This window comes from Lepus europaeus, chromosome 6 (genome assembly GCF_033115175.1).
Source record: "Lepus europaeus isolate LE1 chromosome 6, mLepTim1.pri, whole genome shotgun sequence".
NCBI classification, from domain to species: domain Eukaryota; kingdom Metazoa; phylum Chordata; class Mammalia; order Lagomorpha; family Leporidae; genus Lepus; species Lepus europaeus.
In genome coordinates, this window is record NC_084832.1 from 20,510,848 (window position 1) to 20,533,288 (window position 22,441).

Sequence of the window (22,441 nt, forward strand, 5' to 3'; positions counted from 1 at the left end):
TATATAGTTCCAGAGATCAGATGGCAGTGATGAAGCAACACATACTTTAATGACATTCTCTTATCAAAATCACTTAATGTGGTATTGATTTGTGCAGAGCATAAGCAGCTATTGGTAGAATGACAAAAATAATTCTCTACATTCAAATAACTTAAAATGAAGTAAGGGAGAGACAATGTGCATACACAGATATAATAAGGTAGATTGATTCCTGCCAAACCAAACAAAATTAGAGACAGTAAAAATGAGAGTACTCAAAAGCCATTTCCAGGAATAAAAGATTCAGAATGTCAGGGACCCTCGTGGGGAAGGGTATCATCCAGGACCCCCCAGTATAATTAGGAGATGACGAGAGGTGGTCTGAGGCTAGGCAACAATGTCAGTGAAAGAACAGAAGTTGAAAGTGGAACTGACCAGACAGGTGCCTCTGAATACTAGAGTCAGGTTCCCCAAGACTACCGCAAGATTTGGTGATTTGTTGTTAGGTTCATAGGATTCAGCATAAAGCTGCACCCATGGAGAGGATTTACTACAAACAAAAAGATGAACAGGCCAATCAGTAGGAAAGGGCATGCAGTGGAGTCTATAAGATACCAGGTATAAGCTTTTAAGATTCCTCTGCTGGGAGAGCCATGAGGATATGCTTAACACCTCCACCAGTGGACTTGCTGCAACATAAGCGAGATACTAACTACGAGGACTCCTGTCTAAGCCTGTGAGACCAAGATTTTTATTGTGGATCTGTCACCTATACACACCCCAAGTCCAGATTTCCAGGACAAAAGGAAGTGTTTAACACAAATCCAATTGTTTGCACAAGAGTTCAAGGTGAAGGAGATCTTATTTTTGGGAATGGTGGGAACCCTCTTGAAATTCAAGTTATCAGGATCCAGTTAAAGGCCAACCTTGCAAACAGCCCTTTCTAAGGAAGGAAAGGTCAGTCCTGCTGTGTCAATTCTCTTCTGCACAATTAGTGACCACAACACAGTTTGGGAAAAGTCTCATTGACAGAGGGCCCAGCGTTTCTTGAAGCATCAGTCTCATGAATCTAGCATGATACCTCTTGGAAAAACTGACCAAGTTTCTCTGTCAAAAGAGAATTACATAAAAGTTTATTAATCTCCAGAGTTCTATGGAGAAAATGGAATAGATAGGTCTTGATTCAACAATAACATAATTGATAGAATTATGATAGCATGACCAGTATATTATGCAAAGTTTTGTTTAAGATTTACTTATGTGAAATTATTTGAAAAGGTAGAGTTAGAGAGAGAGAAAGATCTTCTATTCTTTGACTCACTCCCCATATGGCAGCAGCAGCCAGGCCTGGGCTAGGCCAAAGTCAGGAGCCAGGATCCTCTTCTGGATCTCCCAAGTGGATGCAGGGCCCAAGCACTTGGGTCATCTTCCACTGATTTCCCAGGCACATTAGCAGGGAGAAGGATTGGATGTGGAGCAGCAGGAACTCAAACCAGTGCACATATGGGATGTCGGCGACTTTATACACTATAGCACAATGCCAGCCTCCGCAAAGGAATTGTTTCATTAGTTTTTCTTTTATAATGCACAAAATTTCCATATAAGATTTAGGTTTTTCTTTAAATAGTAACTCCAAGTTATCATAGCCTTTCATTTATGTATTTGTTTTGCTTCAGATATGAAAACACAATTTTTAATGTTGTTAAAGAAAGGTTCAGATTTACAAAATTCAGACATGTATATGTTTGTGTACTGGGTGCTTTTTCCAATATGTCATAAATTGCTTTACTAAGACATTTTGACTTCACTGGTTTATTTCTTTTCATAGTCTTGGAATAAGAATTCAACTGCAAGTTTTATGCAAAATGTTTCTTAGCAGTAAGGCCAAGCTGAAGCTGAAATGCCTTTTATGTTTGTTTACTAACGAAGGTTTTATTGTTTTTGCTGCTTCTTGTTCTACAATATGTGGATCTTTTGTATGCTGCATGTGTGGTGTAACAAGCTAGTTTCTCCACAAACTTATCCTTTGAATCCAGTTTTTACCACCATGTAGGGTCATAATTCTATGGAGTAAAGTATCTAAGCATTGTGGGGAAAAAGACATCAATGGTGTTTCATCTTTTTATTTATGCTTATAACTTAAAATGTTTTCTATCATTGTGACTGAATAAATGACACCTCAGACCATAGAACTGCTGTCTTTTACAAACGGTGAGGGAGGTAAACTATAAAAGAAATACAGAATTCATTTCCCTAAATTGCTAGTTACAAATTGTTCTGCTGATAGGAGGCTCCTGAAGATTTTTTAAGCATGAAGTTCTTTTTATTGTTGCTATTAGAAAAACACAACTATAAATGAAAGGTTGACCCCTGATATAACAAGTTTACTTTATAAACCATAACAGGGTGGGAATAAATTTGTCTAAAATTACAATATTACATGGGTGTAACTAACATGATGATTATTTCCATGTGTTGAATACCAGAAGAAGTATTTCAGTTTACCAAATCCAACTTTTCTAAAAAAGAATTGCTTTGAGGTCAAGCGTAAACTCTCATTTGTGTTATTAATCTTCATCTTAAAATTGACATCTCTTTAGCTTCAGCAATGGATACTAATTGTCACAAATTTCCTATAAGTTATCTTTCTAGAACAAGGAGAAAATGTGGGTTGAAGAAAATATATATTCAGAATTACAATCCTAAGAATCTACAAGCAATATCCCATAAAATATTTTCAAATAAGCCCAAAACAAGTTTGTGTATGAAATATGAAAATATATTCTACATCCCAGTACCTAGTACACACTGGTACCAAGTTGTGTTTTTGTTGAAAACGCTAATTTTTCTATAAATGTGCCAAGTGTATAACACTTGAGTACTAGATTCAAAGTATTAGCTATCAATACTATTGATATTGCCAGCGCCGTGGCTCAACAGGCTAATCCTCCGCCTTGCGGCGCCGGCACACCGGGTTCTAGTCCCGGTCAGGGCACCGATCCTGTCCCGGTTGCCCCTCTTCCAGGCCAGCTCTCTGCTGTGGCCAGGGAGTGCAGTGGAGGATGGCCCAAGTGTTTGGGCTCTGCACCCCATGGGAGACCAGGATAAGCACCTGGCTCCTGCCATCAGAACAGCGTGGTGCGCCGGCCGCAGCGCGCTACCGCGGCGGCCATTAGAGGGTGAACCAACGGCAAAGGAAGACCTTTCTCTCTGTCTCTCTCTCTCTCTCACTGTCCACTCTGCCTGTCAAAAATAATAAAAAAAAAATACTATTGATATTTGAAATTCCACAAGAATCAGGGAACAGTTAAAACATTCTTAAGTTGGAAAATGTTCTCTGAAGTAAGAGAACAGGGAATAACTACGGAAAAATACCAAAAATAAAGGCAGATAAATAAAACATTCCTGACAAATCTGAAAGATGTCATTAAAAAAATGAAAGTACTGGAAGAAATTGTTTTGTGTCGGTGTAAACCAGATTCCTTCCAAATTCCCCTTTAATGTTTCTAGTAGTTTTGAATTAGCATTTTCATCCTTAAGCATCTGTTGTTTCTGCTTCACAGTGTTTTCTTCTCTTAATTTACTGTAATTAAACTTCTTCTCTAATTATTTCTATCAAGTTTCAGTTTATGAGCATCTCTGTATTTAATCAACATCAAATGCTTCAAATAAATAGCACAATCACTCAATTGTAAAAAAAGAAATTTAAGGCATCATTTATAATTAGTTATTTAGTGTTATCACTGCTTCCCATCTTCCTATACTAAGCCAGTGAGCTCAGTGATGATGATGGTCTGGCATCCTGAGCTCACCTCTCATAGCAGCCAACAGCACACCGTGTATAGAGATTATAGAATTGATTGGTGATGCCACAGGAAGATAACCAGTTTGCCACCACACAAAGATAGTGCTGCTTCACTACACAGATTGGTTTTGGGAAAACAAAAGGAGATAAAGTTCCTACCAGCTAAAGGTCAAGAATCCCACTTGTTTACACCCAACACTCAAATAGCATGCAATTCATAAAATGTTTTCACTTAACTACTATTTAAACTAATGCTAACAAGACAGTGAAAAGCTCATTATGGTGTTCAGAATTATAATTTAAATGCACATGTCACTTTCTCTAGGGAACTTAAGGAACTATATCTCATTAACAGGACTGTAAGTGTTCCTCAGTCTATCAAGACATGGGTGGGAAGTCTGTGAGCTGGACTGTAATGGCGACAGTTTATAAGAGAAGACAAGTTTCATTGTGTTTTACTGAAAGGAGTAGGAATAATATATGGATACTGTTAGTATATGCTATACAAGAATGATAATAGGTTTAACTCTGGGTATCATGTGTACGACATGATACTATAGAACATGAGGTGTGAAATTGGCCTGGAGAGTCTTGTCAAATGTCTGCTCTAATGGGAACAACATGAAAGTGTAGGATCTTGGGGAGGGAAAGTGGCTAAAATGTGAAACATAGGATAATCTGATAAATCTCCGAATCCCGCCTCTACAATTCCATTAAGTCTACATTAGGGAATCCATCAAAGGCCCAGCTAGCATCTGACAACACTGATTCTGATAAGGAGAGATCTTGCTTTATTCATCTTTATAGTGATACCTCTTAGGATCAATACCTTATACCACATAGACAAAAATGATTAAAAGTTGCAAGTACAGCGCATTCTCAGAAAAAAAAAAAAAACACCAGTCTGTGATACAGAATAGAATAGTTCTGAGAAATAAGGTGGTATTCCACCTTAGGGCAGTCATAAAATTAAGTATTTCTCCATGATGTATATACTGCTTAGCTCAAGAGCAGTGATTTTTGACTAACAAGTCCTCTGAGACAGACTGGCAGAACTTAAGTTTCCATTTTGTCTCTTGCCTCCCTCAGTCATTAACCAGAGAGCACCCTGCACCATTAGTGCAGGAGGTTGGGCATTGCCCATGCAAACAAACTGAACCACAAAGGCTCTGATCTGGGGTGTACAACTCTTCGGCCAGAAATGCCAGAATATGAACCAAGAACACTGGGTTTTTAGGGTTCCATTTTAAAATATAAATACATGTGTTACCAGATATCGAAGAAAAGTCATTAAGACAGATGACAGAAACCCAAAATTAGATCTACCAAAAAGGAATTAAGCAGAAGACAAGCAAAATGTGAGTTGAATAATCCTCCTTTAAAATTAATATCTTAAGACAGGAAACCTGGAAAAGAAATGAATAGCATAGAAAAAAAAATATCCTTTTCTAACCATCCTACTTAAAAGCATGATCTCTAACCTAGTCTTTTCTAATAAACTGAAAATTGTGATTTGTAGTCCTTGTCCTGCTCAAAGTTATTTTCACTCCTGATTTTAACTTAATAGATTTTACCCCAAATCCACAGAAGATAACGAGTTGTGAACAGACTCCATACTTGCTGATGTCAGAGATTTGTTAAGTATGAAACATAAAATTGAATACAAGGTTGCTTCAGATTTTTCTTAAGCACTTGACTCAAAAAAAAGCATAAGCCCCTTAAAGTATGATTTTTTCTTACTTTTTCACTGTTATTTCTCCAGTACTTTCATGGTTATATAAAAAAGTGCCTAGTACATATTTATCAAATGAATTAAAAAGAATTCATAGAAAAATACTATCAGATTGTTAATTTATGTAGTCATAAAAATGTAAACACTAATTAAAAATTGTTATGACTATAGTGCATCGATATGGAGAGAAAAGGTACAAAGTATATACCTGGGAACATGATAAGAGATCTAATACCCATTCTAATGTAGGAAGATGAGATGGGATAGGGGATAGAGTAGGGAAGCTGAAGGTACCAGCAAGACACCAGCCCCCACTCCATGTATAATTCTATCCTCCTACTTGTCAATCAAAATGTCCCCTTGAGCTCCAGGCCATTGGGAAGTGAGGCTTCAAGTCAGACATGGGAATCCCAGTGGAACTGGGAGCTGGTTCTATGCTTACTGAAGGTTGGATGTGTGCACACAAAGAAGCCAGCCCCTCTTGCTGTCTGTGCAATGGCAGCCCCAGCCTCTGCAGTGACCAGAAAATCTGGAGTTTTAATCCGGGGTCTGTACCCCAAATTCCAAAGGATGGCTTTGCTTTGTTTTTAAAGAAAGGAGAGATAGGTGTGGTTCTTCAGGAGCACATGTTCAGCTCTTTCCTCTTTTCCCTTGCTCAGCTCATTCTGAGGAAGAAATCTGGATGGTATTGCGGTTGTGAAGAACATCTCTGCACTCAAGAGTTTACAGAAATAAATGGTTTTCATTAAAAAAGAAAGAAAGAAAAAATGTCCCCTTTACCAGGAAGTCCGTTTCATCCAGGACCTGGGGGGAAAGATGCCATGTAAGCATGTACATAATATTCCATGTGGAATTTCATGGAGGTCCCATGAACCGGCCATGTCTGTAGAGGCAACCCATACCACCTCATAAAAAGGAGGTTCTGGGAGGTGCTCTCTTCCTCCAGAGACCACGACTGGAGGAGGTGCTGCGATGCTCTCTTCTACCTCTCCCACCCCTTCTCTTCCTGGTTGCACTGCCCACCCATAATGGGTATCTCTGGGGGTGGGGGGAGGGGACATGTATGTACATGTGTAGTCACTTTCTCATCTTTTACATAAAACTCTATCACTTTGTGCACCTGCTACATTTCCTGTACTTAGTAAGTATCCCTAGGTACAAGGCAAGACCTGGAATAAAAATTAAACCTACTTCCCCCACAACAAAGGCAGTACAAAATGCAAATAATGGGAAACAATGGTTTCAGATACCCATTAGCTTATGTGTATAAGAGAAGGCTGAATAAAATAGAAAAATTTTTGGAACAAAGTGGGTATTTTTATGGAGTAGAAGGAGGAAAAATGTAGAAGCAAGCCTTGAAAGCCAATCAACAAGTGCACATCAAAAGTATAAACTTATTAGGTGGGTTCCAGCCCTGTCTTGGGGGCAGCTTAGGGGAATTTCCCTAGCCCTGCTCCAAGAGAGCTTTTTAAAGATTTTTTATTTGAAAGAGTTTCAAATAAAAAAGAGAGAGGGAGAGGCAGGGAGAGAGATCTTCCATCTGCTGATTTACTCTCCAAAATGGCCACAATGTCTGGGCTGGGCCAAAGCCAGGAGCTTCATCTGAGTCTCCCACATGGGTGCAGGGACACAAGCACATGAGCCACCTTCCACTGCTTTCCCAGGTGCATTAGCAGGAAACTGGATGGGTAGTGGATCAGCTGGGACTCTAAACAGTGCCCATTTGGGATTGAAATTGGACATGACCCCCTAAAATTTATACAAAAATGTGGCCCCTTAGAATTCCCCAGAAGTGCTATATGGGGTACCACATGTCCTATTGGAATTTGGAGTGCCATACAATTTCACCATATGCTTACTAATAAACCCCCTTACTAAGCCCAAGAGGGTTCTTGCCTAATATTTAGAGAATTCTAAATACCAGCACAGATAAACAAGGCAGTGTGGTACGTTTTAAGCTTTTATTTAGTGCGAGAGGTATCTATGAAAGTGAGGGTTTTAGTTCAGGTTGGAGAGAGGGGAAAGTCTGGAAACTATGGTAACGTCCATACCAAACAGCAGGCCAAAAGCCACCTGCAGCAAGTGCCTTGAGCCACTATCCATCACTTATCACCGGCAGCAAAGCAGAGGCAGAGAGAACCTCTTGGGACACTCCCTGCCTTTTATATATTTTCCACAGGGGAGTGGTTTGTGGGCAGGTGGGCACTCAGGTATGGTCAGGTAGAGCTTGATGTCACATGGGGGCGTGGTGGGGGTATCAGGTAGAGTGTGAGGTCACACAAGGAGCATGGCGAAGGTGTGGTCTTCCAGCTCACAAATCTAATCCATCTTAGCCTATATGCCTGCCTACTTCAGGATGCCATCATTGCAAGCCTCGGGCAGTGACTTTACCTACTACATCAGGATGCCTGCCATCAAGGGGGCTCTTAGGTCCAATAACACTGTGCTGGTAAAGTCCGAGGGGGAATTTCAGGGATTCCACGACCAGAAATCCCTCCATCCAGCAGTATCCCAGAAGAGGGACAGAGGAAGAGAAATGGAGGGCCCATACCCACAGCCATGAAAACTCCATCCTGAATACAGACTGTCCTTTACTGAGTTGCCTAGTCTGTAAGGTGTACTATCTTCATCATTAGTCTGAGTGCAGATTGAGTGCTCAGCTCTTCCCTGAGATGTCTGCTTGGTCTATCAGGTGTGTTTGTCTTCATTAAAGTTTGCTACTCCACTTATCACTGCTGCCTGCCTCATGTCTAAATTCCTTCTTGGGCAAAGACAAGAGCCTCGGATCAGCCATCTCCTGTAAAAGCATTTTAAGGCTAGTTATTTTAAAATTAGGAGGTGAAACCGGTGGGGGAGGGGTGTGAGGGGGAGAGCGGACAGAAACTCTTGAAAGAGCAGGATTGTGCCTCTGATCTAGAAAATGGCACAGTAAGGGAGGTACAAAATGCAGCAACCTCTTTATTAAGGATGGCTCTGAGGGTGAGAGCCAAATCCCAGATCAACACAGTGAAGGAACACACACTGGAAGAAATAAGCCATTTATCACTGGAATGTTGGGATGAGTAAGGGTCATGGAAAGGAAAAGACCTTAAGTTTACTATGAGTGAGGATCATATAATTTCACTGCAGACGTTTATGTTTGTAAGGTTAGAGTTAATTTATATTTCTAGGTTCTGCCCCAAGCCCCTAATCCTGAACACAAACAAAATCAACAAATCTTTTAGTGTTTGAGATTTTTTTGTCTAAGAATTGCCTTCCTAATTAAAAACTAAGTTTTTAACATGCTAATTTTATCCATTAACTTGTAGATGAAGTGGTTTCAGCTGTTTTCTGTGAAGATAGGGCTTGGTCTACAATGGCAGCAAACTGGGTTGGAAAAATGTTTGCTAATTTTTATTTTGGAAATGTGAGTTCTGATACAGCATGAAATTTTTTTCAGTGTAGCCAACTAGGATGTTATAATCCTTTATGGTGATGAACATAAAACGTATTCAACACTGAACTGGTGAGGAAACAGAGGGGATGACCTGAGTAAATGATGTGGAAACTCCCTGAGGCATATTGGTGCATTTCTAGCTTTAAAAACCTCATCATAAAGTGAAAAGGAAAAGAAACTATTAAAAATTATAAAGTTATGGAACCTTCTAGAAATATTCAATGAAACATCACTTGACCATATTGAAAACATTAACAGAGGCTGGCACCTTGGCTCACTTGGCTAATCCTCTGCCTGCAATGCCAGCACCCCAGGGTTCTAGCTCTGGTTGGGGCGCCAGATTCTGTCCCAGTTGCTCCTCTTCCAGTCCAGCTCTCTGCTGTGGCCCAGGAAGGCAGTGGAGGATGGCCCAAGCGCTTGGGTCTCTGCACCAGCATGGGAGACCAGGAGAAAGCACACGGCTCCTGGCTTTGGATCGGCACAGCGCCGGCCATGGCGACCATTAGGGGAGTTAACAGAAGGAAGACCTTTCTCTCTGTCTCTCTCTCACTGTCTAACTTTGCCTGTCAAAAACATAAATTAAAAAAATATGAACAGAATCTAGATGGATATGAAGAGAAATAGTACCAAAAGGAGACTAATCTTAGAGAAAATTCATTCCCACTTTATATAATCCATTTAAAAGGAACCCACTTGTTTGCAATTTGAAATGCTTAATCTCCAGATACCTCAGATTCTATTTGCTAAAAATGAGGGTAAGAATGGTACTAGTCTTATGGAATTGGTGGGGACAGGGAGAGGGATGATAAAATAAGACATTCTATGTGTTTTATATGCTGTAGTATTTATTATTACAGTGTATTTGGTTATGGGGGAGAGTGACTGCATCAGTTCTCTGCATACCGAGTGCAAAATGCTATGCAGGACAGTGTATAGCCTATTTTGAGCTGAAGGAACAGATTAGTAAGAACTTACTATTCTGAATGTCCAGGAAAAATTCAGTAAATGTTGATAAAGCACAACAAGGAAGGCTTTATGGAGAGCAGATAGATATAGGGGCCACTGAAACAGGATTTTGCAGTGAGAGATCAATGTGCGTTGAAGCCTAACATTGTGGTTAAGTGGGAATTTATAGCTAAGGATGGGGAGCTGTTATCAGTAGATAGAAACTTACTAAGAAAAACGCATCATGCCGGTGCCACGGCTCACTAGGCTAATCCTCTGCCTTGCGGCGCCGGCACACCGGGTTCTAGTCCTGGTCGGGGCACAGGATTCTGTCCTGGTTGCTCCTCTTCCAGGCCAGCTCTCTGCTGTGGCCCGGGAGTGCAGTGGAGGATGGCCCAAGTGCTTGGGCCCTGCACCCACATGGGAGACCACGATAAGCACCTGGCTCCTGCCTTCAGATCAGCGCAGTGCGCCGGCCACGCCGGCCATTGGAGGGTGAACCAACAGCAAAGGAAGACCTTTCTCTCTGTCTCTCTCTCTCACTGTCCACTCTGCCTGTCCAAAAAAAAAGAAAAAAAGAGAAAAAAAAACGCATCAAGGCTAAGAAGGATTATGGCTAATTATAGCTTCGTGCTAATGCAGATCCTGGGAGAAAGCAGGTACTTGGGTTCCTGCCCACCATGTGAGAGATCCTGATTGGGTTCCTGGCTCCTAGCAGCCAAACCTAGCTCTTAGGTTCATGTGGGGAGTGAACAAACAGATGTCAGGTCTGTCTCTCTGCTTTCAAATAACATGAATATCTACAAAAATTAATTTTAAGAGGAAATTATATTAGATTGATCAGATGAGAAGGTATTTAGGGTGGGTTCAGGGTTTTTTTTTTTTTTTTAGACAAATTGATTTACCAGGATTTTTTTTTTTTTTTTAAAGGAAGTGCACAGATGGACCTAGAAAAAGTCTGAGGGGCCTCCTTAAAGTTTGGTTACATGGAGCCGGCGCTGTAGGAACAGCAGATTAAAGCCCAGCCTGCAGCACAGACATCCCATATGAGTGCTGGTTTGAGTCCCAGATGCACCACTTCCAACTCCCTGTTAACGTGCCTGGGAAAGCACTGGAAGATGGCCCAAGTCCTTCGGCCCCGGCACCCATGTGGGAGACCCAGAAGAAGCTCCTGGTTCCTGACTTTGGATTGGCTCAGCTCTGGCCTTGCATCTATGTGGGGAATGAACAGAGGATAGAAGACCTCTCTCTGTCTCTACCTCTCTCTGTGGCTTTATTTTTCAAACAAATAAGTCTTAAAAAAAAGACTGGTTATACAAAGTAAACTTTGGGAGTTGACTCCAGGTGATAGAACAGGTGGAACTGCCATTGGAGGGTGAACCAACGTCAAAGGAAGACCTTTCTTTCTGTCTTTCTCTCACTGTCCACTCTGCCTGTCAAAAAAAAAAAAAAAAAAACAGGTGGAACTGACAGTGTTTGAGAAAGTACTCTTGAAGCATAAAGGGGAACAGATGTGGGTGATCTGAAGCAATCAGCCAGCCAGCCCCATCTTTAGACGTATATAAATTGGGGTAAAGCCCACAGGCTCTGGATCAGCCATTCCACATACTAGCTGTGTGACAGCTCACAAGGTAGTTGGCATCTCTAAATCTTACTACTGCTTATAGGATAGCCGTAATAATAGTACCCAAAGCATGACAGAGAATAGTTGCTGTATAAATATTAGCTATCATTGTCATAATTTGTTTCTTCCAGTATCATGATGATTTAATTAATCTTATGTCCATAGCAATGTCTTGTGTGAGACAATGGGAAGGAGAAACAAGCTTCCAGTTTGAGTGAAGGCTCATTGTAGTGACCTAGGTTAAATGATGTTGGTCTGGGAGAACTGCCCGTTTGCATCTCATTAATTCAGATTCCCTGGGAAATTCCTCTTGACTCCATTTCCCTTTAGACACTGCTTACTAAATTTGTGCTTAGCATTACAGGTTGAGCAGCCCTAATTTGAAATTTAGAGATTTGAAACCTAAAATGAGCCAAAATCTGAGGGTTTTGTGTGCCAACATAATACTACAACTAGAAAATTCCACACCTGACCCTTTGTGAGGGCTTGCCATCAAAATGCAAGCACACCAAAAATATCATATAAAATTACCTTCAGGCTATATGAATTTTGTGTTGAGTTAGATTTCATCCCCAAGACATCTCATTATGAACAAGCATTCCAAAATATTAAAAAAAAATCCAAAACAAACACTGCCTGCAGGTCTAAAGCCTATTTGCATAAGGAATTCCACACCTGCAGTTAGAGTCTTCTCAGAGGACAGGATGGGATTCCATACCCAGACCCCCTCACCATACACTGCCTTATAAATCCTCACACCAAACCCAAACCAAGGAAGTGGGACCTGAGTCCGCTGCTGTTCCAGCTGACCTGGGTGCAGCACAAGCAGTGCACTGAGCAAGCAAGAGATGTCACGAGAAGTGCCACCATTCTCCCTTACACGGAATTTTCAGGAAAGCTCCCTGCTGTCCCTGACAGCTGAAACTGTATTTAGGCCCTGGGTTAACAACAGAAGAGCAAAAGTCCAGCCCACTTTCAGTGAAGTCGCCAAACAATTCCCAGTATCCCTTCTCCGAGTCTGCTCCCCTACGGAGCCCATGTGCGAGAGTGAAGCTTCAGTGAGACACACAGCCTTATCACTGCTGATTTACAACCCCTCCTTGCATTTCAGATTGACAGGAACCCAAATTTACAGAAGAAAAACTATACAAATTATTGTACTTTCTCCCTGGTTCCTTTGCCAAAGAGCAAATGCTGATGGATTAAGATTGCTTTATTCCACTGAATTGTTCCAGCAATTACATCCTCTCAAATTAATTAAAAGTGTTGCAACCATTTTTAATGGAAATAAAGTTGCTCACGCTGTATGAAGAGATGGAAAATATTCCAAACAGATAGAAAACAAAACAAAACAAAAAACTCCTGCTGAAAATAAACACCAACTTGTTTTAAAGCACATAGTTCCTTCACAAGAAATTTTCTTATTTTATCTGTGGACTCCCACCTTCCAGTTTTTCACATAGATACAATCATATCTGCTAAAACGACATTTTAATACTCAATTCAATTCCTCTTTTAAGGCTTAAAAAGTAGAAGCTTATAGTATGAGTTCCTTACTTGTCAGTTCCAGAGGTCAGAGGACTGAAGCAGGACTCAGGTGTGGAGTGACCTGGAGATGTAGGAGGAGCATCTTCCCTTCGGAAAGCTCTGGAGAAGCTTCTCCGTGCATCTTTCAGCATTTAGCCGCTTCCTGCACTCGTCTAAGAGCCCCTTTTCTCCAAAGTCAAAGTCACAATCAGTCCAGCCTTTCTCACATGGCCGCTCTCTGGTTACTTTCATCTTCCTCCCTCTTCTCCTTTATAGGGCCCTTTGCTGTACCATTGGACCCACCTGGACAATCTAGGCTCATCTCATCTCAAAGGCAGCTGATTGGCAATAGTAATTCCATCTGCAATCTCGAATCCCCTCTGCGGTATAAACTAATTCACCAGGTTGGAGGAACTGAGAGGAAAGCATTTTTGGAAAGTCATTATTCTGCCTGTCCTGGGACAGCTGTAAAACAAAGATAGCATAGGAATAAGAACCTCCCAGTTTTGCTCTCTCTTAGAAGCACTTGAATCTGCAGTGTTGAGGGACATTTTCTTCAGGATGACAGTCAGCAACATATTGAAGCAACATCTTGGTAAACCATGCCTGAAGGATAGAAAGAGTTAACAGAAAATTACAGACCTAAGCCAAGGTGAGTTATCAGGTCTCAGAGGCCGTGTTCAGAAGGGTGAAATTGGCGTTTTAACAGAAAAAGGCTCTCAAATGGATGCTTCAGTGATGCTATTAAAGAGGAGTGAATTCAGTGACCCTGGTTTCCTATGGCACTATGCAAAAATACGGATGAGTCTCATGTTCTTTTTGACTTCAAAGTCATTTATAACAAACCACCAAAACTGAAAAACAGAAACAGGGAATAAGCTCTAAACTGAAAGTAAGGCAGTAGAGAAAGGATTTACGCTCCAGCAGCCCCTAATTTTCACATCAGTGTGGAAGGTGCTGCCATGATAGAAAACAGCTGGGAAGACTCAAAATAGAGTTTGGAACTTCAGTTACACTGCTCTATCGTGTATGGTTTTTTATCCTTGATCCTAGCCATATAGAAACCATCCTAGGCTTCTATAAAGAAGAGGATAAACAGCAGGTTACAATCATATGTATCAACAAAATGTATTCTGTAATGGAAGTGAAAGTTTTATGTCTGTTACTGAAAGCCCCAACAATGGTGGATTAGAAAGTTCTCTCTATATTAGAATCTCACAGCATTTTTTTTTCTTTATAAAGCACTTGCATCTTCTAGTTTTCACTTCTGACTTGGATCTGTCAAATGAAAGCAGGACTACAGCAGAAGACTATCAAGTAGAATTCAGGCAACCAGAGCCATTCAGGAGCACAGCTTTTATTCTCAAGATGCTAAGTGAACTCTTTATAATTGTTATTGAGATAGCCAACATTGCATTTTTGTTATGATTTTAGAATGTCACAGATTATTAGCTTTTTGATGGGAGGGGTTATAACACCCTCTTCTTTCTAAATGTTAGTTTACATGCTGGCTCTGCCAGATTACTGTCATTTCAGAGGCAAAGGCAGAAGTTTTGAATTCCTCAAAAAAAAATTACTAAGTAATGATTGTTGACAAGCAACAGAAGGCCTCATTTTCTGACAAATTCTCAGAGTTAAGTGTACCATAGATAGCAGACATGAAACCTTTCTGTTCCAAGGCATTTTTTTCTCCTATATCTGAACTGTTCTTCTATTCACTGAAAATTATTATCTGAAATAAAATCTGTCTTCCCAAGTTTTCCATTAAAAAAAATGATTTGTGAGCACCAGGACGATGAGAAGTTTGTCATATATATGTTTGATACAAAGGAAAACATATTGAAAATGTGCAATTATATTTAGCAAGTGTAAGGAACATCAGTTAACTAAGGGACAAGTCTATTATTCAAGGTGATCACCAACATAACTATTTGGTCATTTGTCAAAGAAACCTGAGCTTTGAGTTCAGAGAAAAATATTTCCCTCTCCTTTGGACTGGTGCAGAGGAGAAAAGAATTGTGGATTTTACCAAATTCTTTTCAATATTATTCCCTTTTATTTTGGCTCAACTACCATTGAACGAAAACTCATTAACATCCTATCCACCATTGATTCATTACATACATTGCCTAGTGATCTTGGTGACAGTGTCTAGGGGTAACAGAGTACAGCAATGATTTGTGAAATATTTCACAATGGGACAAGTGAAAAGGCCACCCAATTAGAGTGGACTCTGGCCATAACAGAAGGTACTGAGGTCCCCTGTGCCAGGTGAAGTCTTTAGACCAGAGCAAGGGGCTAAGGGAGGCATTAGGGTTGTTGGAGGTCCTACAAGACATTATCAATGCTAAGGCAGTGGCTATTTCTTGATCTGAAGTATCCCTACGTCCATGCAAGAAGAGTATAAGCTCCAGTATAAGCAAAGGAAAGTTCACTACAGCTTCGGACCCCCCACCCCCAACCCCAAGCAAAGGTAAATCATGTGGCAAGTAGTTCTAGTAAGAAGATGTAAAACTTACTCTGCTTTTGCTCTTTGAAAGAATCTATTTAAGGAAGGAATAGAAGAGATCCAAGGAAATGCAATAGATCTGCCCAGGCTTTTGGGGTAGCCATATCATCTCATTATTACTAAAATAGAAGATTATTTCTTGAATATTGCAATATATCTCAGAAGGGAATATAGCATTATTAAAAAATGATCACACACTAGGCAGCCTTCCCTCCAAGTCGTGGTCCTGTCATTGTCACCTCTGCATTGCTAGGCAGATTATTTCACCCCTTTATGCTTCAGCTAGAAGTAGAGCTGCAGATACCAGTGTCCTAGCTATTCTCTTTCCTGTATTGATCTCTGTGCCCACGTAATCTTATGGCATCCCCTCAGGAAGTATCTCTTGGCCGTTCCATATAAAATTACAACTCTCACATGCTATCAGCTGCCCTGCCGTATTATAGTATTTACCACCAGCTAAACAGGTCAGTCTTATTGTTCCTACCCATTCGCTATGTGTTTATTCAAATCAGAATATAAACTCCACTAGGTAGATATTTCATTTTTTTAATCATGATTCACATTTGTATTTCCAGTGACTAAAACCAGGGCTGGCACATAACATATCGGTTGAGCAAATGAATTGATTGACATTATACAAGTTCCAATCACTGTAACTTTTAGCATGCTTTCTGCTGCAGTAACAGAAAACTTGAGCTGAATGGTTTTAAAGAATAAGGAACTGCATCATTCTTATTTGATTGAAAGTCCTCAGATGCTCTCCTTGCCACACAGCCTCCAAGCTGAGAAGTCCAAGATCAAGGTTCTGGCAGATCTGGTATCTGGCAGGAGTTCATTTCCTGATTCACAGACGGCCATCTTCTTGCTGTGTTCCCACAAGGGGAAGGGCTAAGGAAGCTCTGTGGGATTTCCTAATAAGAGCACTGATAGCATTTATGAAAGCGCCTCCCTGTGACCAAGTCAGCTTATAAGGCCTCCAACTCCCAATACCAACACATTGGAGATCAGGCGTCAACATATGATATGGGGATGAGGGACACAAACATTCAGTTCATTGTACTCACTGAGCTAACTTCTCTGACACTACCAAAAAGGCAACCAGCAGCAGTTGGGGGTAATTTAGTTTCTGATTTAAATCAGTAGGGAAAAGAAACCTTTCTCACATCTATGAGAAAAAAAGCCCCTTCCTTGGGTCAGTCAGGAGCTCATCTCTTAACCCTTAGCTCTCAAACTAAAGTGTCCATCACCTTAACTGAAGGGTTTCTTGAAACATGGATTGCTGAGGTTCCCTCCTCTAGTTCCTGGTCCAGTAGGTCTCAACAGGAGCCTAATAACTTTCTTTTCTTATAAGTCCCTAGGGGATGCTGAGTTATTGGACCATACTTGGAGAAGCACTGCCTTATCCTTGATTGCTTTTCTGGGAAAAGCCACAAATGGATTGGCAAAGGCTCTGCTGTTCTACCAGTTCCTGGTAAAATGCACGGAGAACCATAGTTGATTTGGATTTCAGGAGCCACCATTAGAACTGAGGGCAGGATCATATTTTCTCCCAACTCACGTCATGGGAAGTTGTCAAAAAAGAGGAGGAGGAAGCTGGTGAATTCTGAATAGGAAATGACTGCCAAATAACCCTTTTCAATAAAATTGGATGCTATGAAACATATGCAATCTCCATTGATCCCCCCCCCTTAGAAGAGTTATTCTGATCAAGAATTGAACAGATATGTTTTCCTTCAAATGCTTTCTTACATTTCATGTCAAGAATCAGCTACTTTTAAATGCCTTTCCAGTATCATCTATTTTATTCATTAATTTTTTACATATCCGAGGACCTGCTTATCCAAGGAACACAAAACTACTCTAGAATGACCCATAGAAAATAAAATAGTGATGCTAAAAGAGTGGTCATATACAATTTGTCTAATGGTGGAGTGGTGGAGCCAGTGCCTTAAAAAGCAAACAAAGCAACAACAACAAAAAACCCGTATCACCAACTGGAATGCTCTGGAATCTACAGGAAAGATTTGGTTAAGTGTGAATGTCTGCCTGATTTATTTTTTCATTTTAGTGCCCTCTTCTCAAAGCCATACACACATAACATTGTGCTCATTTTACCCACTTGAGAAATCACACACACTATAGTCAGGGGAATAATTCAAATGCATTTCTAATATGACTCAGAACCTCAGCTGCTCCCAACATTCGCGTTACGTTTAAGACTAAGGATCCACAACACAGAATATGCTTTATTATATCACATATGGTCATCCCTTGGGATCCTCAGGGGGAATGGTTGAAGGATCCTCCACAGATACAAAAATCCACAGATGCTCAAGTTCTTTATATAGAATGACATTTTTGTCCCATATAACATATTTATGTCCTCCTATATGCTTTAAATTATCTTTAGATTCCCTATAATACCCAATGCACTGCAAAAGCCATGTAAATAGTTGTTATATTTCTGATAGTTCTGTATTCTTTAGGGAATAATAACAAGTCTGTATATAATACAGATGTACCTTCTTTCCAAATATTTTCATTCAAGGATGTGAAACTCTCATATAGAGAGGGCCAACTGTATAGTCATATTTTGTAATTATTTAAACAGGTAAATAGCAATATAAGTAGTACTAAAGAAGAATTACAAGTTATTTATACTAAATATAGATTGTGGTGACATGTTTGGATAATAGTTCAACTATTAAGTGACTGCTCGATCTTAGATTAGCCATTTCACTGATCTAGTTCTTAATTTCTTCATAATACTAATCTCGAATAATACCTTCTTTATGTTTAGAAGATCAGGAAATATCTTCATTCTTCAATAGATGTGGAACTTCCAAATTTGAAGGCTGACTGTATATTATGCTAACAGATTTTGGCCACCACGGCCAGCGCGCTGCAGCCGGCGCACCACGCTGATCTGATGGCAGGAGCCAGGTGCTTCTTTCGGGTTTCCCACGGGGTGCAGGGCCCAAGCACTTGGGCCATCCTCCACTGCACTCCCTGGCCAGAGCAGAGAGCTGGCCTGGAAGAGGGGCAACCGGGACAGAATTCGGTGCCCTGACCGGGACTAGAACCCGGTGTGCCGGCGCCGCAAGGCAGAGGATTAGCATAGTTAGCCGCGGCGCTGGCCCAGATTTTGTATCTTAAATGTCATAAATAATATACACTAACTCTATACATTATGATCTACATATTCAAAAAATTTATGAGCCATTGTTATAAATGATTATTAGAAGCTAAAGAGTCTCATTGATTTGCCTGAAGATAACAACTATAGATTAAAAGACATCTAACCAGAATTTCATTCAATCAAATTTTACTTACATGGAAGGATCAACTATTTTCATAATTATAAGAAGTAAAGATGAAACCTGAAAACAAATCTCAATGAAGAACCATCAAAATTTTCCTGAGGCAATTTTAAAAATGCACATTGAAGAACTTGAAACATTTTGAGTTACACAGTAGGAAATCAGAATGCTCTATAAGAAAAGGAACAAAGCTTAGCAATTTCCCTGGTTTATTATATCATAACTTCAAATATTTATGGTACTGAAAAAAATTAAATATGTTCTCATCACTACAATATTGAGAACATGTTAACCACTTACATATGGTAGATGAGGATACAGATATAATTTTGTTTGTGTGAGATAATAACTAGGTATTAATTTTTACAGTTCAGTCAATATCCTCAAACATATTATTTATATGCCTACTGTGTGAAAAGGCCATTGGGAATATTAAGTGGTATTAAACAATCACAGATTCAGGGGCAAGGTTATTCCCAGTAGTCATTAGACTTTCAGCAAACATTAGTTCCAATTCCTTATATTCTTTTTCAGTCAGTAGGCAACAGATTTATTAAAACCATTTGATGCAAAAGACTGAAACTCAGCATCTTTGCACCTAGTGTCATGCAAGAAAGACAAAGCCTGAAGTTAATCCAAATTATTTAAATGACCACCCTATTTTTTTTTTTATTTGAGAGGTAGAGTTACAGACAGTGAGAGGGAGAGACAGAGAGAAAGGTCTTCCTTCCGTTGGTTCACTCCCAAAATGGCCACTACGGCTGGAGCTGTGCCTATCTGAAGCCAGGAGCCAGGTGCTTCCTCCTGGTCTCCCATGAAGGTGCAGGGCCCAAGTAGTTGGGCCATCCTCCACTGCCTTCCCAGGCCACAGCAGAGAGCTGGACTGGAAGAGGAGCAACTGGGACAGAATCTGGTGCCCCAACTGGGACCAGAACCCAGGGTGCTGGCACTGCAGGCAGAAGATTAGCCAAGTGAGCCGTGGCGCCGGCCTTGATTTTCTTTTTGATTTTTGGTTGGTTTCCACTGTGATCAGAGACTATATGCTGAGCCTCTTTTTTATGACCCAGCATATTAACAATTTGGTAAATATCCTATGTGCACTTGGAAAGAATGTGCTTTCCATCATTGTTGAGCTTAATGTTTTTATTATTGGATGCAGAATTCTCAAGTCTATTACAAAAGAACTGTATATTATGTTGTTAATTCTTCATATTTTTACTGGCTTTTATCTGCTTTTTCTTTTAGGTATTAAAAGAGTTATGTGAAAGTTTCCCACTCAGACTGTGGATTTTGTCTATTATTTAATCTGTGTCAATATTTTGCATGTAAATTCAGAAATGCCATATCATTTTGGCGGATTGGCTTTCATCTTAAGAAATAGCCCTCTTTATTTCTTTATTTACAGTAAAATCTACTTTAGCTCATAAAATGGTTATAACAATTCTCTTTAATTATAGCATGTTTTTTTTTCTGTCCTTTTAATTTTTAACCTTATAATAGCCAAATATTTAAGGAGTTTCTGGAGAACAGATCTAGTTGGTTTATGGAAGACTTTATTTTAGAAGGCCTCCATTCTGAAGAAGATAAAATTAAATAATCTCAGGTAACAAACTTCATGTTGTTTGCCCATACATTTGTTTGTTTGTTTCTTTCTTTCTTTTTTTTTTTTTTTTTACTCACTCATGGTCAATGGCTTCCATATATGGTCAGGCAGAATGGCAATGGAAAACCAGCCTAGTAGATGGATAATACTGTGGCCCTACAGAAATCATTCTGGCAATTGAAGTGGGTACATTAAAACATGACATGTCTATGCCATCAGAAGAAGCCCTTGTGTAATCAGAAGGTGATTGGAACTAGAAAGTGGTCTTTTCACGCCCTCACTTGAGGTAGCCACCTTAGTTCATGACAAGAGTGAACACTGAGGGGCTGTACCAATCCAGAGAATGGATTCAGCCAGATATATCCATCTTACACTGATGTACAAAATCACAAATAAGTATACTTTTTGCCAACAGGAGATAGATGACTAAAGTGCAGGTTCCTTGGGGAAAAGATTATAGTATATATAAATATATATATGTATACATATATATATATATATATTTACAGTATTATCAATTTATTTTTTTAAACTTTTATTTAATTAATATAAATTTCCAAAGTACAGCTTATGGATTACAATGGCTTCTCCCCCCCATAACTTCCCTCCCACCCACAACTCTCCCCTTTCCCGCTCCCTCTACCCTTCCATTCACATCAAGATTCATTTTCAATTCTCTCTATATAAAGAAGATCATTTTAGTATATATTAAGTAAAGATTTCAACAGTTTGCATTCACATAGAAACACAAAGTGAAAAATAATGTTGGAGTACTAGATATAGCATTAAATCACCATGTACAGCACATTAATGACAGAGATCCTACATGATATTTTTTAAAAATTGATTAATTTTCTATGCAATTTCCAATTTAAAACCAAGTTGTTTTTTTTTTTCATTTTCAATTATCTTTATATATGGAAGATTGATTCAGTATATACTAAGTAAGGAATTCATCAGTTTGCGCCCACACAGAAACACAAGGTGTAAAAATACTGTTTCAGTACTAGTTATAGCATTACTTCACATTGGACAACACAATAAGGACAGAACCCACATGAGACATAAGTACACAGTGACTCCTGTTGTTGATTTAACAATTTAACCAATTTAACACTCTTGTTTATGGCATCAGTAATCTCCCTAGGCTCTTGTCATGAGTTGCCGAGGCTATGGAAGCCTTTAGGGTTCGCCGACTTCGATCTTATTCTGACAGGGTCATAGTCAAAGTGGAAGTTCTCTCCTCCCTTCAGAGAAAGGTACCTCCTTCTTTGATGGCCCCGTTCTTTCCACTGGGATCTCACTCGCAGAGATCTTTCATTTGGGTCTTCTCCTTCTCCTTCTCCTTCTCCTTCTCCTTCTTCTTCTTCTTTTTTTTTTATTTTTTTCCAGAGTGTCTTGGCTTTCCATGCCTAAAATACTCTCATGGGCTCTTGAGCCAGATCCGAATGCCTTAAGGGCTGATTCTGAGGCCAGAGTGCTATTTAGGACATTTGCCATTCTATGAGTCTGCTGTGTCTCCCACTTCCCATGATGGATCGTTCTCTCCCTTTTCGGTTCTATCAGGTAGTATTAGCAGACACTAATCTTGTTTGTGTGATCCCTTTGACTCTTAGACCTATCAGTGTGATCAATTGTGAACTGAAATTGATCACTTGGACTAGTGAGATGGCATTGGTACATGCCACCTTGATGGGATTGTATTGGAATCCCCTGGCATGTTTCTAACTCCATCATTTGGGGCAAGTTCGATTGAGCATGTCCCAAATTGTACATCTCCTCCCTCTCTTTTTCCCACTCTTATATTTAACAGGGATCACTTTTCAGTTAAAATTTAAACACCTAAGAATAATTGTGTGTTAATTAGAGTTCAACCACTAGTACTAGAACAAAAAAAAATACTAAAATGGATAAAGTATTACATTGTACATCAACAGTCAGGACAAGAGCTGATGATGTCA